Genomic DNA, 18877 nt, shown 5'->3' with positions numbered 1-18877 from the left:
AGTGATGAAGTCTTTGCATGATGATGCAGGTCATCTGGGAGTAGATAAGACCTATGGGTTGTGATGTGCCATCAATAACTCAAAGACAAGAAGTTAAAGGATTCAACTGAAGGCTTTTAATCGCTAAGAACATTGCACGCCATTCCACATCGGATTCGTCTGGCAGAATGACTCATACAGCTCTTGAGACCTTTATATGACAAAAGACAGGGGCAGAGCCAATACACACAATAGGGGAAAAGGGGGCGGTACACACAATACAATGCAGGTAAAACACAGGGGCTGATGAAGACATATATTTCATCACATTCAACCCTTCGACAGATTTAGTCTGTCCGGGGGTGTGATAGTCCTTCCTGAACGTCGCAACAGTACCTCGGGTTCTGACCGGGAGTCCGTGGTGCCATCCTGGGCATACCCATGTGCTGGGGGTGTTGCAGGTACTTCTGGGGGTGGTGAGGATGGGTCGTCGTCGCTTCCTGCCGAGGCAAGGTCCTTTATGGACACGGTGTCCTCACGCCCATCGGCGTGCTTGACGTACGCGTACTGTGGGTTTGCGTGGAGTAGGTGTACTGCCTCCATGAGGGGATCCGTTTTGTGGCCCCTCACATGCTTCCGTAATAGGACTGTCCCTGGGGTGGAGAGCCACGAAGGTAGGGACACTCCCGAGGTTGATTTGCGGGGAAAAACAAACATCTTCTCATGAGGTGTGGCGTTAGTAGCAGTACACAGTAGCGACCTTATCGAGTGGAGTACGGCTGGGAGGACCTCTTGCCAGCGGGAGGTAAGGAGGCCTTTAGACCTTAGTGCTAAAGTGACCGCCTTCCACACCGTCGCGTTCTCCCTCTCCACTTGCCCATTACCCCGGGGGTTATAACTAGTGGTCCGACTCGTGGCTATCCCCTTTGACAGCAGGTATTGGCGCAGTTCGTCGCTCATGAACGACGCCCCCGTCAGTGTGGATGTGGTTCGGCATGCCGAACGTGCAAAACAGGCTGCCGAGGCACTTGATGACCGTGGCACTGGTCATGTCTGGGCAGGGGTAGGCGAATGGGAAGCGGGAGTACTCGTCCACAATGTTGAGAAAGTACACATTGCGGTCGGTGGAGGGGAGTGGTCCCTTGAAATCTAAGCTCAAGCGCTCGAATGGCCGTGTAGCTTTGATCAGGTGGGCTCGGTCGGGCCTGTAAAAACGGGGCTTGCATTCCGCACAGGTGCGGCAGTCCCTGGTCATAGACCGGACCTCCTCAATGGAATAGGGCAGGTTACGGGATTTTATAAAGTGAAATAGCCGGGTGACCCCCGGGTGGCAGAGGCCATTGTGGAGGCCCTGTAGCCTGTCCCCCTGGATGCTGGCACACATCCCTCGTGATAGGGCGTCGGGGGATTTGTTGAGGGCCCCCGGCCTATATATTATGTCGTACTCAAACGTGGAGAGTTCGATCCGCCACCTGAGAATTTTGTCGTTCTTGGTCTTCCCCCTCTGTTTGTTGTTAAACATGAAGGCTTGTTGTTAAACATGAAGGCTACCGACCGCTGGTCGGTAAGCAGGGTGAAGCGTTTGCCGGCTAGGTAGTGCCTCCAGTGCCGCACTGCCTCCACTATGGCCTGGGCCTCCTTCTCTACCGAGGAGTGCCTGATCTCGGGCCCTTGGAGGGTTCTTGAGAAAAAGGCTACGGGCCGCCCATCCTGGTTGAGGGTGGCTGCTAAGGCGAAGTCGGACGCATCGCTTTCGACCTGGAAAGGAATGTTTTCGTCCACTGCCCGCAGCGCGGCCTTCTCAATGTCGTGCTTAATGCTGTTGAAGGCGGCGTGGGCCTCGGCCGTGAGTGGGAAGGACGTTGATTTCAGGAGGGGACGGGCCTTGTCGGAATAATTGGGGACCCATTGGGCGTAATAGGAGAAAAACCCCAGGCACCTTTTCAGGGCCTTGGGAGTGTTTGGTAGGGGTAGCTCCCGTAGGGGGCGCAATCGGTTGGGGTCCGGACCGATTTCCCCATTTTCCACCACGCAGCCCAGGATACAGAGGCGCGTGGTGCTAAAGACACACTTATCCTCGTTGTAGGTGAGATTGAGTCTGAGGGTGGTTTTCAGAAATCTCGCGAGGTTCGAGTCGTGGTCTTGCTGGTCATGGCCGCAGATGGTGACGTTGTCTAGGTATGGATAGGTGGCCGTTAACTGGTTCTCATCGACCATGCGGTCCATCTCCCGCTGGAAGACCGAGACCCCATTCGTTACCCCAAAGGGGACTCTGAGGAAGTGGCAGAGGCGTCCGTTCGCCTTGAAGGCGGTGTATGGACGGTCCTCCGGCCTAATGGGGAGCTGGTGGTATGCCGATCTTAGGTCGATGGTAGAAAACACCCGGTTTTGCGCAATTTGGTTAACCATATCCGCTATGCGGGGCAGAGGGTCGGCGTCTAGCTGGGTGTATAGATTAACCGTCTGGCTATAATCTATCACCATCCGCTTCTTTTCGCTACCCTTAACTACTACTACCTGGGCGCGCCATGAGCTGGTACTGCATTCGATGATACCCTCCCGCTTGAGTCTTTCTACTTCAGAGGCAATGAACCGTCTGTCCTCCCAGCTGTACCGCCTACTCTTGGTCACTATGGGTCGACAGTTGGGTGCGAGGTTGGCGAACAGGGAGGGCGGCTTGACCTTCAGGATAGCCAGACCGCACACTGTGAGGGGCAGCTTGGACCCACCATAGGTAAGCGTGATACTTTGGTGGTGGCACTGGAAGTCCAGACCCAAGATCACGCTCACACAGAGATCTGGCATTATGAACAGTTTAAAATCTCTGTAATCAGTGCCTTTTACCGACAACATAACCGCGCAGAAACCTGTAATTTTTGAGGTATGAGTCTTATCAGCCATGGCGATTTTGCCCTGTGTAGGGACTATCGTTAGTGAAAGTCGTTTTACCAGGCTAGGATGAATAAAGCTTTCGGTGCTCCCGCAGTCAATCAAGCATTTAACCTTGTTCCCGTTTACCTCTATGTCCATCATCGATCTAGACAACGGATGCGGCCTGGATTGATCCACTGTGATTGAGGCCACCAGTGGGTCCTGGGGGTCCATGTAGTCGGGACAAGATGGTGGACTCCATGAGGGTGGACAAGATGGCCGCCCCCACGGCGCGCATGCGGCGGTGGCGGAGTTGGAGGCGGGGTTCCCTCTGCAGACTTTACTGAAATGTCCTTTCTTCCCGCATTCAAAACAGGTGGTGCCCTTCGCTGGGCACAAATGCCTGGAGTGTTTGTCCTGGCTGCAGAAGTAGCATTTCGGACCCCGATGCATCGCGGCAGTAGTGGGGCTCCTGGGTGGAGGCTGGGGCTCCGACGGTGCTGGGCTGGCCTGAGACCTGGGAGGTGAAGATGGCTTCCAAGATGGCGGCCCCCACGGCGCGCATGAGGCGGAGTGGGCCGCGTGGCCTGAGGAACAGGATTCAGAGTTCCTCTGGGCCATATCCAGCGATCGCGCTATGCCCATAGCCTGTTTTAAGTCCAGTCCCTCCTTTTCAAACAGTTTCTGCCGAATGTAATTTGAACTGAGGCCCGCAATAAAGGAGTCTCGGATCAGCTCCTCCGTGTACACAGTGGCAGACACGGCCTTACAGTTACAGTCTCTGCCCAGTACTTTTAGGCTTAGCATGAAGTCCTCTAGTGACTCACCATGCCGCTGCGTGCGAGTAGTCAGAAGATGCCTGGCGTACACCTCGTTTATTGGCCGCGCGTAGTGGGCCTTCAGAATGGTGCAGGCATCCTCGTAGCTGGTGGCATCTCGGATGAGAGGGGAGACCCGATGACTCACCCAGTTTCGCAGGATTCCCAGTTTCACGTCTCCGGTGGCGGTCGCGGCTGCTATGGCGGTGGCTGAGGTTTCGATGAAAAATTCGAAGCATTGGAACCAGTGTCCGAACTGTGTGGCTGTGTCTGTGGCATGGGGGTCCAGATCCAAGCGCTTTGGTTTCAGGAGTCGATCCATCTTGGTGTTTTAGCGATTAAAATTGATGTGCCATCAATAACTCAAAGACAAGAAGTTAAAGGATTCAACTGAAGGCTTTTAATCGCTAAGAACATTGCACGTCATTCCACATCGGATTCGTCTGGCAGAATGACTCATACAGCTCTTGAGACCTTTATATGACAAATGACAGGGGCGGAGCCAATACACACAATAGGGGAAAAGGGGGCGGTACACACAATACAATGCAGGTAAAACGCAGGGGCTGATGAAGACATATATTTCATCACAGGTTGGTCAAGGACAGATTCTATTGGCCGCGTATGAAGTCTGCGGTTGAGGAGTTCTGCAAGTCCTGTGCATGTTGTGTCCGGAGAAAGACTTTACCTAAAAGAGTTGCTCCTCTGTTTCACATGCAAAGTGATGGACCTCTAGACCTTGTCTGTATGGATTTTCTGTCCATCGAACCCGTTTCCAGCAGTACCGCAAATGTCTTGGTCATTACAGATCATTATACTCGCTATGCCCAAGCTTTTCCCACAAAGGATCAGAAAGCATCCACCGTTGCCAAAGTGTTGTGGGAGAAATACTTCATCCACTATGGACTGCCAAAGCGAATACACAGTGATCAAGGTAGAGACTTTGAAAGTAGACTTATACATGAGTTGTTGTCCATGCTCGGGATTGAGAAGTCAAGAACAACTCCATACCATCCTCAGGGAGATCCTCAACCTGAGTGGTTTAACCGTACTTTGTTAGACATGCTTGGAACGCTGGATTCAAAGCGAAAGAACAAGTGGAGTCGGCACATTGGACATCTTGTTCATTCTTATAATTGTACCCGAAATGACGCTACTGGTTTTTCACCATACTACCTCATGTTTGGACGTGAAGCGAGGATGCCGGTGGATTTGTGTTTCGGAGTATCCAGTGATGGCACATCACAGAGAACTTACCTCAAGTATGTATCTGACATGAGAAAGGAATTGCAAGCTGCTTATGAACTTGCTGAGTCTGTTTCTGCCAAACAGAATAAAGGAAATAAGCAGAGGTATGACCAGAAGATCCGTTTTTCCCAACTCATGCCTGGTGACCGAGTTCTCATACGGAACCTAGGACTTCAAGGGAAACATAAGTTAGCAGACCGCTGGGCTTCTACACCTTACATTGTTGAAAGTCAAATGTCACAACTACCTGTGTTTCGGCTAAAACCTGCAGGTGGGAATGGACCCATAAAAATACTGCACCGGAATCATATCCTGCCATTGGGACAGCAAGTGCGTCTGGATCCGCCAGCGGATAATGAGCCGACACCTAGTAGGAGAACCCTGCAGAGAAGAAGAAGGAAAAAAACGAGAAACCAGGAAAACTTTGTTCCAGAAGACAGAAAACCCATGACACAGTGTGTGGATCATGAGGAACCTGATGAGTCGGAAGATGAAGAATGGGATCTATGGTAACACCTCCCAGAAAGACGCACAAGACAGAATCTGGATGAATTGTCTGAACCATTTAGCTCAGACTTGGACATGGTCTGGGAAGAACCAGATGCTTCCGAGAAGGAGATAAAAGAGACTGAAAGGCATGATAACAAAGGAACCAACGCCTCCAACGTAGTTGAAGGAACTGAAGACCGGGTATCCGAAATAAGGAGCTCACAGCGAGTTAAGAAGGTTCCTGAAAGATTGACATACAGCACACTAGGAGTGCCAAGTGTAATGATAGCCCCTATGGTTCGATATGTTACCTCCCTTTATACATGGTTGGGAAGCATGCAACCACTTATGTGTAAAGTTCATTAGTCATGGGGACATGCCTATATTTGGTAGGGGGGGGGGGAGTGTAATACCCACTGGAAATGTTATGTACGCTAAGTATGGTTATCAATCTTTAACTTAGACACTGTATTATCATTGTTATAAATCCCTGGGTTAAAGTTGCCCATGTGAAGGTACGGCAAGAACTTTTAAGGACACAATGTGACTAAGAGCAGACTTTCCATAATTCTGCACCAGTATCAACTGTTGCAGACAGTGAGGCTGCGCATTCTCCAGGCAGAAACCCCAGGAGGAAGGGGTGGAGTCGGGTTTTTCGAGCGGGAAACGGGAGCGACTGGAAGAAAAGAGGGCAGGAGCTCTGAAAAAGAGGGCTCAGGAGGCAAATGGCTGCCGCATCCCGTCCCAGGCTTCCAAACTCAGCCGCCGCCCTTCGTATTAGTAGCTCTGCATCCAGAACTCAAAGTGGGATTCAGTGATCGTGAAGAGAATTCAACGAAGGGGTTCGGAGTCGTAAGTCTTGCAGACATTATACATACCATGAGCTCCAACTTAAGCGCGCCAACGAAAGAGTGCACTCGAATTTGGACACAGGGACAGATTCTCCTTTGAATCCATGTAAATGGAGAATGTATGTTTATTATGTCTAGATTCATTCTAATGTATGCAAATGTCTAATTTAGTTCATTGACCTGTAATCTTCTTATACTGTCTGACGTTAAAACTATAAAGTAAGATAATTAGAATTAAGTGATGCGCTATCAATTACTCAAAAGACTGAGGTTAAGCGAGTAACTAACAGGCTTTTATTAACAAGAGAATGAAGGTGTGCCTCGAGTGGTCGACCAGTCCAGAATACAGAGGGACTGTGGAGCAGTCACCTTTATACCTGGACTCGTGGGAGGAGTCAGCCGAGGCATGTACAGACATGTATAACAGTGGTTTACCACATTAAGCCATTGTAGTCGTGATCTCCTTACTGGACTATAGAATACTGTCTACAACAGAGACCACATCTCACATATATCTAGAGAACCGTGAAGGGGTTACACGTTAGCTATCCACCAGTCCTCTAGCACGACACCTTGTTCTGACGAATTATTAAATATGTGTAGTAATGCCTCTGCTATCTCTTCACTAGATTCTTTTAAAATGCGCGGATGTAATCTATCTGGACCAGGGGTTTTATCCTCTTTGAGTTTGATTAGTTCATTTAATAAGGTTCCACACAAGAGATTAACAAAAATAAAAGTGCACGGAATTAGTGGCAACCTTGTGACATGGGTTGGCAATTGATTTGGAGGTAGGGTTCAGAGGGTAGTGATAAAGGGAATGTACTCTGATTGGCAGGAAGTGACAAATGGTGTTCCCCAGGGATCTGTAGTGGGGCCTCAGCATTTCACCCTATATATCAATGACTTGGTTGAAGGAATGGAGAGTTATATATCCAAGTTTGCAGACAACACTAAGTTAAGAAGTACAGTAAGTTGTGTAGAAGGAATCAGGAGATTACAAAGGGGCAGAGACATACTAAGTGAGTGGGCTAAACTGCGGCAGATGGAGTTCAATGTGAGGAAGTGTGAGGTCATCCACTTTGGACCCAAGAAAGACAAATTGGAATGTTTTCTTAATGGTATGAGACAAGGAACTGTGGTTGTCTATGTACACAAATCACTAAAAGCTAGTGCACAAGTACAAAAAGTAATAAAAAGGCAAAATTAATGTTGCCCTTTATCCCAACGGTGTTGGAATACAAAGAATGGGAAGTTATGCTTCAGTTGTACAGAACCTTGGTCAGACCCCATCTGGACTACTGCGTTCGGTTTTGGGCCCCGCATCTCAGGAAGGATATATTAGCCTTAGAGAGAGTACAGTGCAAGTTAATCAGAATGACATCAGGGCTTAAAGGGTTAAATTATGAAGAGAGGTTGTATAAACTTGGTTTGTATTCCAAATAAGAACTTTTTATTTGGAAATAAGTGCAAATTACTATAAAATAAATGCAGTGCAGGATCAGTACCAAATCAATCATATATTGGATAGTTACATTTAATTCTGATGCAATGTAACATTGTTACTGGAACATAGGAACAGGAGTAAACCATTCAGCCCCTCAAGCCATTCAATCAGATTTTGGCTGATAAGCTCTCACAATAACTGGTGCTATAAATAAAGGTACAAGTAATTGCACAGCCTGTACACCAGGTTTTGCCGGAAGGAAATCATCTGCAGCAGAAATAGGTTCTCAATCTCCTTCAAAAGTGCCATACTCAAAAGGCAGATCAGAGTATAATGTAGCCAAATTTGCTGATGATACAAAGATAGGTGGGAAAGCAAGCTGTGAAGAGGAAACAAAGTATCTGCAAAGGGATATAGATAGGTTAAGTGAGTGGGCAAAAATCTGACAGATGGCGTATAATGCGGGAAAATGTGAGGTTATTCACTTTGGTAGAAAAAATAAAAAAGCAAATGATTATTTAAATGGAAAGAGACTACAAAATGCTGCGGTACGGAGGGATCTTGGGGTCCTTGTACATGAAACACAAAAAGTTAGCATGCAGATATAGCAAGTAATTAGGAAGGTAAATGAAATGTTGGCCTTTATTGCAAGGGGGGTGGAGTATAAAAGTAGGGAAATCTTGCTACAACTGTACAGGGCATTGGTGAGACCACACCTGGAGTACTGCATACAGTTTTGGCCTCCTTATTTAAAGGAGGGATATACTTGCATTGGAGGCAGTTCAGAGAAGGTTCACGAGGTTGATCCCCGAGATGAAGGGGTTGTCTTATGAAGAAAGGTTGAGCAGGTTGGGCCTATACTCATTGGAGTTTAGAAGAATGAGAGGTGATCTTATGGAAATGTATAAGATTCTGAGGGGGATTGACAGGTTAGTTGCAGGGAGGATGTTTCCCCTCGTGGGGGAATCTAGAACTAGGGGGCATAATTTCAGAATAAGGGGTCACCCATTTAAAACGGAGATGAGGAGGAATTTCTTCTCTCAGAGGGTCATGAATCTTGGAATTCTCTTCCCCAGAGAGCTATGGAGACTGGGTCATTGAATATATTTAAGGTGGAGATAGACAGATTTTTGAATGATAAGGGAGTCAAGGGTTATGGGGAGCGGGCAGGAAAGTGGAGTTGAGGCCAGGACCAGATCTTATTCAATGGCAGAGCAAGCTCGAGGGGTCAAATGGCCTACTCCTGCTCCTATTTCTTATGTTCTTATGTATCTCAAGAAATCCAATAAGGTAAGTCATCATGACTATTCGTGGGCATGACCAACACCTGCCACAAATAAACAGGCAACAAAGTCAGCCCTGTCAAATGTCTCGTTTTTTCTAGCTTCCTTATGACAACATGTATAGAGAACATTAACCAGTGCAGCACTCCCATGAGAGAGACAGGATAATGAATGTGGATACTTGCAAGTAGGAAAAATGCAATTGTGAAGTATTTATGCAAACCAGTTTACACAATTCCAGAAAGGTATGGGAGGAGTTAGAATTCTCGCAAGTGAATCTAGCAGGGTGAATATCTTTTTGATGAAAGCATGTCATTCCTTAGCATAGTCAGTGCTTCATGCAAATTCAATATTAATTCTTCTATTTGCCAGACAAGATGGCGTTCAACCACTATGAACAGTACTGCACTGGTGGTAAACCACATTCAAGGAGGACACATTAGAAATAATTAGCAGAGCAAACATGGAGGGATTTTCTCCCTCCTCCCCCTCAATCTTTTACCTAGTACCAAAATGTTCATACAAATAGGAAACTGCTGCAGAGGTTGGAAATCTGAAATAAAAATAGAAAATGCTGGAAATACTCAGCAAGTCAGGCAGCATCTGTGGAGAGAGAGAAACAGAGTTAATGTTTCAGGTCGATGGCCTTTCATCGGAACGGTCATCGACTTTAAATGTTAACTGTTTCTCTCTCACCATAATGTTCATGTTGTCTCACTGAATAAGTGATCAGACGAGCACACACTCAGCATGAGTAATGTTACAGGAACTACCAGGATAGTTGTGGCTGCACTGTGGTTAACAGAGTCAACATCCTGATACTGTGTCCACTTCTCTTCTCACACAAGTGGAGAAAAGAGTGAAAATGACAGGCAGAGTCTGCAGACAAAACCACACCTCAAAGCAGCCTGTGTCACAATTACCATCTCTTCCAAGCACTGCCACATACACCCCCAGAGGACGGAGCATAGGACGACTTACATTTCACGTTTGATGGGACAAGTGGTGTTGTGTATTCACCTGCTGGCTTCAGGTCCAGCATGGTAACCAACTCTTCTGCAGTATTCAGAAATCAAACCATATAGGGGCCAGCTCACATATGACGATTACTAACTCAGCAATTCATCTTCATTACTCACCTGTATGCATGGAACACATACAAGGTGTTGGAAGGATTTTGCACAGGACACCCCTGGTCTCAAATGCCAGGACTCCATCCCCTGTGCTGGCATACCCAATACCCTCGCCATAGTACCATCAAACTCTTGGAGCAACCCCTAAGTGCTACTAAATCCTAGGACCTCCTCCTCCCTACCCTCCACTCCCAACTCCCCGTGACCCTGATAATGCATAGCCTAACACCCCTATTCTGAAAACAGTGGTTCCTCTGACTTACTGTGGGAAATCCCACGAGATCTGCTAGTAATATATTAGAAGTGCATGAAGACATCAGACTTTATGAAGCAATCTTAAAATACTGGGTGCTTTTTAGCTGCAACCTGAAGCTGCCAAACATAGTCAATCTTCAAAATTCCGAAACCAATAACAATTAAACTCTAGTGACCATTTACTTACAGCAATTATACCTTCTGGCCTTTTCCGACCTTAAATGAACAGGCCAGCTTAATCGACTAGCAGAATGATACATTATATGTTACATAGTATGATAAAACATCGTCTCACCCAATTCACTGTGAGCAACACCATGGAACCAAAATCCACTCATAAGATTACAAAATAAAATGCCTAGTATGCATTTCCTATTCGTTACACTCCTTCATCACATTTCAAGTGTCATACTGAAACTGGTGTGTCACATTTCCCCAAAAAAAGATAAAGAGGGGAATTTTAACCTCGAGAAGTGCATGGGTTTGGGTGCAGGTGAGGGACTGAAAACCATGAAAAATGCAAACGCATTGGGAAGCCGCCTCCAATCCACCGACTTCCGCGTTTAATTGGAGCACGTTAGGCTGCTTGCGAGCAGCCCCCTCGGGAGAGGCGTGTTGCCTATTAACAAAATTGGAGCAATATTTCAACTGACTTTTAAATTTAACGGTTTCATTGGTTTCCTGAAACTCGCCAGTGAAAGCAAGGTGAGAAGACAAAGACATTTGAGGGAGCTGATTAAAGCTCATGGAAATACTACACTAAATATTCACTACATAGCTGCATTCTTACCGACAAGTGGGCAAGGACTTCTTCACAGTACTTTTGCTGAGAGTTTACTTTCTACTCTTTGGAGGTTTTCTCAATCACATCAGGATGGGTGCTGCTTTGACTGCCTTAGATTGGACCGACAAGGAGCAACATGGCCAGCAGCAGTACCAGCAGCAGCCTGCTGTTCAGAGACCTGTAGCTGGACAGCAGAGAGGGGAGCTGCAGAGGGGTACAGCTTGCAGGATACACTACCCATGGGTGTACAGGCAGAGGCTCAGTTTCCTTGACATTCCTGAACACCAGTATCTCAGGATGTCAGGTCAGGTGGTGACAGACCTCTGCAGCCTCCTGGAACAAGACCTACTACCTGCTGGATTTGGTGGCCACATTGAACCAGTAGTTGTCAAATCATCGCTGCTCTCAACTTTTTTGCCTCCGGATCTTTCCAGGGCTCTGCTAGAGACATATCCAGGATCTCCGAGTCAGCAGCCCACAAAAGCATACGACAGGTGATTGATGGCTTGTTTGCCAGGGCCGGCAATTATGTCAACTTCGCCTGTGATGGCGCCAATCAGAATGAGCGGGCGCTCGGGTTTGCACCTCTGGCTGGCTTCCCACAGGTGTAGAGCGTCATCGACTGTACACATGTGGCAATCCGGGTACCCCCAGATCAACTGCAAGGACTCCCACTCCATCAATGTGCAGCTGGTATGCAACCACAAAAATATATTTCTGCAGGTTTGTGCAAGATTCCCGGGGAGCTGTCATGATGCTTTCGTTCTGCTGCAGTCCAAGCTCACCGATGTCTTTGGACCTGAAAGCAGGCTTAATGAGTGGCTACTAGAAGACAAGGGCTACCCACTTCAAATTTGGCTGGTAACACCAGTCAAAAACCCGACCAATGAAGCCCAACAGCACTACAACGAATGTTATATGACCACCAGATGTGTGATCGAACAAGCCATTGGCATGCTGAAGATGTGCTTCAGGTGCCTAGATAGATCTGGAAGCGCCCATCAGTACACACCAGCCGGAGTGTCCAGAATGTTTATGGTGTGCTGTGCTCTGCAGAACATTGTGCAGCAGTGGGGTCTGAACCTGCAGGAGGAACAAGGCGCAGAGCTCAGATCCTCTTCGGACGATTCTGAGGAGGAGGAGGGGCAAGTCGAGGATGGTGATGAGGGAAATCCACCACCAGCTGCTCACATTGCTGCCCGGGATCCCAGAAATGCCCTTATCAATGTAAGGATCACTTAGGTCGCACCAGTGGACCGATGTCAGAAGCACATGCAATGGCCACTCATCCCCCCCAACAACCCCCACCCCCGCCCCCCAAATGCCACTGACACAAAGCAGTCCTGCAAACAACCAGCCACCCCTTGAACATTCCCCCATTGGTCCCCATCAATTCATTTCTTCCCATTCATCATCAAACAAGTTCAAAGGCGACTTGCCACCCAGCAACCAAAAATGGGCAAGACGGGAAAGTGGTGCAAAAGAATAACATTTATGTGAATGAACTAAAGAAGAGAAACTTCACAACAAACATTTTCTCACACACCCATGTGCATACCCTTGTGCAAGTACAAAGCTTTTCTCTTCCTTTTCCTACCACTTCTACAAGGTGCAACCCCTGTGGCTTCAGCAGAGATAGAAGCAGGCTGCTCACATCCCTGCTCTGACTGCTCAGATGCTCTTGACCAGTGTCTTCTGGGTTTTGGAGCCTGTGAGGGCCCCTCCAAAGAATGCTCCACCTGCACCTGTGCAGGGGCAGACTTGGCCATTGGGAGATGAGGCAGCATGTGAGCTACTGGCTACTGACTGGGGTAGGGTGGGGGGGGGGGGGCAGGGGGATGCTGGTAGGCAATGGGTGAGAAGTGGAAGCGTTTTGAGTGGAGTTCCCATTTCCATGTCCCCTTTCTATATCATCCCCCTGATGGCCCAGCAGCACTTCACTGCTACTCCTCTGCTGGAGAGCACCTTGGTGCAGATCAGTGTGGCGCTGTAAGGACAAGGCTAAGTTATCAGTCATCCTATTCAAGGCGGCGGACATGTTGGCATCCAGAGTCTGCACAGCCATACTCAAGGCCTGCATGGACGCATGTGATTGTCACGTTTGATATTCCATGGCGTTGGCCACTCTATCCATGGAAGAAGACATCATCACAATGCCCTGGAACATCAACCCACTTATGCTTGAGGCGGACTCCTCCATTCTCTCTGCAATCGTGGTCAGCGTGTGTGGAAGGCCTGTCAGTGCATCGCACATTCTCTGCTGCTGCTCAAAGATTCTCATCGATGGCCCCCGGGATACAGCACCTGTGTCCAGCTGAGCAGAGCTTGGAGAGGGCTGCGCCCTCCAACACGAACTCTCCACTGCTGTCCCTGCCACCATCATCTGCTCTTGCTCACTTGTGAAGTGTGTGTCACCAGGTGAAATCCCAACTATCTGTCTCACTGGTCCGAGCGAAGTGCGAGTATCTGAGCTGGTGCATGGTCTGCAGGAGTCCTGTGATGGTACACCCTCAGAAGGACTCAGCTCTTCTGAGGATTCGTCATCCGCGACATCCACCGACTGCTGCTGCACACGTGAAGGCCTTGGCGAAGAGAAAAGACATGAATTAGTGCTGGCAAGGTAAGAATGTTGCAACTTATCATTATGAAGATGATCATATTTCACTCTCTGTTGAAATCTAGTCAACATGACTGAGTGCTGTATGACATGTGGGTCGCTGATATTTCATTGTGTCTCCAGGTAGCTGGGCGGTCCCCATCTCCGACAGCCAGGGACGCCGAAACACCACCGTTCTCCAGTGCCTCCTCCTCTGCAGTTGTGAGCTGCAAAATCTATGGAGGCCCACCTCCAGATCACTCCCTCTCCCTCGTGTTCTGCACTCTCTCCTCCTGAAATGGGGCAAAGAACAGATCTATAGGTGACTGTAATGGCATGTGTTCACCCGATGGATGCAGTGCATTTGGTGAGGGTGACTATCAGGGAGAGGCATGAAATTGCTTAAGGATGAGGGTGAGTGGCAGTGGTGGATGGATAGATGGTGATGTGAGGAAGTGCATAGAAAGAGAATGATGGGTGGGCGTGCAAGCTAAGTGCGTGTGAGGAGTGATGTGATGGAGTAGGCTTGAGAAGGTAGAGTGATGGGGGGGTGATGCGCACAGCAGGATGTGGCCGAATGTGCAAGTGTACTCACCTTTCCTGATCTAGTTAGATCATTAAAGCACTTCCTGCACTGAATCCAAGAGCGTGGCGCAATGCTCCTGCTGCTGACCTCCTGAGCAAATCAAGATCAATTAGACTCTGACCTCCCTCAGTGTTTACTGAGCAGTAATTAGACCTTGCGTCCTGAAAAAGGACACAGTTTCACTTTAGCACCAGAATAACACATTCTGCATTAGATGGTATAGTGCGATCCTTATTAAACAGCATACTATTTGACTTATTGCAAACAAATGTCAGGGGCGATTACCATCTCGCAAATCCAAAGCCTTTCTGGCACACTCTCACTGTAACTCCAGCAGCAGTCGAAGGGCCACAACTTAGAACCCGGAGAGGTGGGTTCCCAATCTTGCCCCAGACTTTCTGTCCGGTCTTTTAGGGGCGGAGTCTCTGCCCACCCCAAAATAGGCCACTGATGCGGGACCTCATGAGCTCCCACGTGCCCGTGCCCGTGCCTGGCAGAGCATTGGCTGCCTGTGCATCTGGTGTAACCAACGTGCCGAGTGGCAGATTTTTCCGGGGGAATGCCCAGCACCCTTCCAATCCAGCAGTCTTCAGCCGGACATGCTGGCCTCCCCAGCGTGGCAGCTACCATAGATGCACCCTCGGTAGCACAGGCAAGTGCCACTAAAGTGCTAATTAGGGATCCGACCCCTAATCCTGGGAAGTCCACCAGAATCAGTGGCCATGCATCCTGGCAGGCCAGCCTGGTACAAGTGGCAGGGCTGCTGGAACATGGACTTTCAGCCCCAGCATGTCTGGTTTGCATTTTCTGTTCGTCAAACTTCTCAGTCGTATTCAAATTTCTGTGTTGTACCTGAAAAAAAATCTAAAAAAGATACAAAAGGCAATCATTTGACACAGGCCCCAAACTTCAATCTTTCGTATGCGCCTAGGTGACCACGGAGTGAACACGCTGCAGTGTCCAACCGCCGACTTGAAACCTCCCACAACTTGTGCACAATTATAGGGCATCAATTGTTTAATTGGCAAAAATGACCAAGTTGTTTCAGCTGATCGCTGTACATTATTAGATTGGATAGGTCATTTGTTTTCTTGTTAGGGATGTTCTCCTTCTGAGGGGGCACTTGTCCTTGTTCTGATGGCTTTGGATTCTGCCACTCTTTTAGCCTGGACAGAAGAGGTCATGGAACCCAGTTCGCCTGTAACCTCTGAATATCTTTACCAGGCAAAGGTAGAAGCAAAGAAAGTCCATGGTTATGAGTAGCAATTAAACTCTGCCCTCACCCATTGCTTACCTAACATTAATTCGACTTTGTGCTCTTAAAGGGAGACAGTCTTCACCTCGGCAGCAGAATGATACTTTCCACATGGTATAATGTCATCCTTAAAACAGTGCGAGCAATGTCACAAGAAATCCACACACATAGGTATTGATACGCCGTCAATAACTCAAAGACAAGGATTCAACTGAAGGCTTTTAATCACTAAGAACATTGCAGCATTGCAGGTCTTCCCACATCGGGTTCGTATGGTAGGAATGACTCATACAGCTCTTGAGACCTTTATATGGCAAAAGACAGGGGCGTAGCCAATACACACAATAGGAACAAAAGGGGGCGGTTCACACAATACAAGCAGGTAAAACACATGGGCTGATGAAGGCATATATTTCATCACATTCACCCCTTCTACAGATTTAGTCTGTCCGGGGGTGTGATAGTCCTTCCCAAACGTCGCAACAGTACCTCGGGTTCCGACCGGGAGTCCGTGTGCCCTCCTGGGCATACCCATGTGCTGGGGGTGTTGCAGGTACTTCTGGGGGCGGTGAGGATACCTCTGGGGATGGTGGAGGTTCTTCTGGGGGTTGTGGTCATGGGTCGTCGTCGTCGCTTCCTGCCGAGGCGAGGTCCTTTATGGACACGGTGTCTTCACGCCCATCGCATGCTTCACGTACGCATACTGTTGGTTTGCATGGAGTAGGTGTACTGCCTCCACGAGGGGATCCGTTTTGTGGCCCCTCACATGCTTCCGTAACAGGACTGTCCCTGGGGTGGAGAGCCACGAGGGTAGGGATACTCCTGAGGTTGATTTGCGGGGAAAAACAAACATCTTCTCGTGAGGAGTGGCGTTAGTAGCAGTACACAGTAGCGACCTTATCGAGTGGAGTACGTCTGGGAGGACCGCCTGCCAGCGGGAGGTGGGGAGGCCTTTAGACCTTAGTGCTAAGGTGACCGCCTTCCACACTGTCGCGTTCTCCCTCTCCACTTGCCCATTACCCTGGGGGTTATAACTAGTGGTCCGACTCGTGGCTATCCCCTTAGACAGCAGGTATTGGCGCAGTTCGTCGCTCATGAACGATGCCCCCCTGTCAGTGTGGATGTAGTTGGGCATGCCGAACGTGCAAAACAGGTTGCCGAGGCACTTGATGACCGTGGCACTGGTCATATCTGGGCAGGGGTAGGCGAATGGGAAGCGGGAGTACTCGTCCACAATGTTGAGAAAGTACACATTGCGGTCGGTGGAGGGGAGTGGTCCCTTGAAATCTAAGCTCAGGTGCTCGAATGGCCGTGTAGCTTTGATCAGGTGGGCTCGGTCGGGCCTGAAAAAACAGGGCTTGCATTCCGCACAGGTGCGGCAGTCCCTGGTCATAGACCGGGCCTCCTCGATGGAATAGGGCAGGTTACGGGATTTTATAAAGTGGAATAGCCGGGTGACCCCCGGGCGGCAGAGGCCATTGTGGAGGCCCTGTAGCCTATCCCCCTGGATGCTGGCACACATCCCTCGTGATAGGGCATCGGGGGATTCGTTGAGGGCCCCCGGCCTATATATTATGTCGTACTCAAACGTGGAGAGTTCGATCCGCCACCTGAGAATTTTGTCGTTCTTGATCTTCCCCCTCTGTTTGTTGTGAAACATGAAGGCTACCAACCGCTGGTCGGTAAGCAGGGTGAAGCGTTTGCCGGCAAGGTAGTGCCTCCAGTGCCGCACTGCCTCCACTATGGCCTGGGCCTCCTTCTCTACCGAGGAGTGCCTGATCTCGGGCCCTTGGAGGGTTCTTGAGAAAAAGGCTACGGGCCGCCCATCCTGGTTGAGGGTGGCTGCTAAAGCGAAGTCGGACGCATCGCTTTCGACCTGGAAAGGGATGTTTTCGTCCACTGCCCACAGCGCGGCCTTCTCAATGTCGTGCTTAATGCTGTTGAAGGCGGCGTGGGCCTCGGCCGTGAGCGGGAAGGACGTTGATTTCAGGAGGGGACGGGCCTTGTCGGAATAATTGGGGACCCATTGGGCGTAATAGGAGAAGAACCCCAGGCACCTTTTCAGGGCCTTGGGAGTGTTTGGTAGGGGTAGCTCCCGTAGGGGGCGCAATCGGTCGGGGTCCGGACCGATTTCCCCGTTTTCCACCACGCAGCCCAGGATACAGAGGCGCGTGGTGCTAAAGACACACTTATCCTCGTTGTAGGTGAGATTGAGTCTGAGGGCGGTTTTCAGAACTCTCGCGAGGTTCGAGTCGTGGTCTTGCTGGTCGTGGCCGCAGATGGTGACGTTGTCTAGGTATGGGTAGGTGGCTGTTAACTGGTTCTCATCGACCATGCGGTCCATCTCCCGCTGGAAGACCGAGACCCCGTTCGTTACCCCAGAGGGGACTCTGAGGAAGTGGTAGAGACGTCCGTTCGCCTCGAAGGCGGTGTATGGACGGTCCTCCGGCCTAATGGGGAGCTGGTGGTATGCCGATTTTAGGTCGATGGTGGAAAACACCCGATATTGCGCGATTTGGTTAACCATATCCGCTAAGCGGGGCAGAGGGTAGGCGTCTAGCTGGGTGTATAGATTAACCGTCTGGCTATAATCTATCACCATCCGCTTCTTTTCGCTACCCTTAACTACTACTACCTGGGCGCGCCACGGGCTGGTACTGCATTCGATGATACCCTCCCGCTTGAGTCTTTCTACTTCCGATGCAATGAACCGTCTGTCCTCCCAGCTGTACCGCCTACTCTTGGTCGCTATGGGTCGACAATTGGGTGCGAGGTTGGCGAACAGAGAGGGCGGCTTGACCTTCAGGGTAGCCAGACCGCACACTGTGAGGGGCAGCTGGGACCCACCATAGGTAAGCGTGATACTTTGGTGGTGGCACTGGAAGTCCAGACCCAAGATCACGCTCACACAGAGATCTGGCATTATCAATAGTTTAAAATCTCTGTAATCATTGCCTTTTACCGACAACATAACCGCGCAGAAACCTGTAATTTTTGAGGTACGAGTCTTATCGGCCATGGCAATTTTGCCCTGTGTGGGGACTATCGTTAGTGAAAGTCGTTTTACCAGGCTAGGATGAATAAAGCTTTCGGTGCTCCCGCTGTCAATCAAGCATTTAACCTTGTTCCCGTTTACCTCTATGTCCATCATCGATTTAGACAACGGATGCAGCCTGGATTGATCCACTGTGATCGAGGCCACCAGTGGGTCCTGGAGGTCCGTGTAGTCGGGGCAAGATGGTGGACTCCATGAGGGTGGACAAGATGGCTTCCAAGATGGCC

The sequence above is a fragment of the Somniosus microcephalus genome, chromosome 3, assembly GCF_052327205.1.
Source record: "Somniosus microcephalus isolate GS21.2 chromosome 3, FLI_Smic_1.0, whole genome shotgun sequence".
Classification (NCBI taxonomy): domain Eukaryota; kingdom Metazoa; phylum Chordata; class Chondrichthyes; order Squaliformes; family Somniosidae; genus Somniosus; species Somniosus microcephalus.
This window is presented reverse-complemented; position numbering follows the sequence as displayed.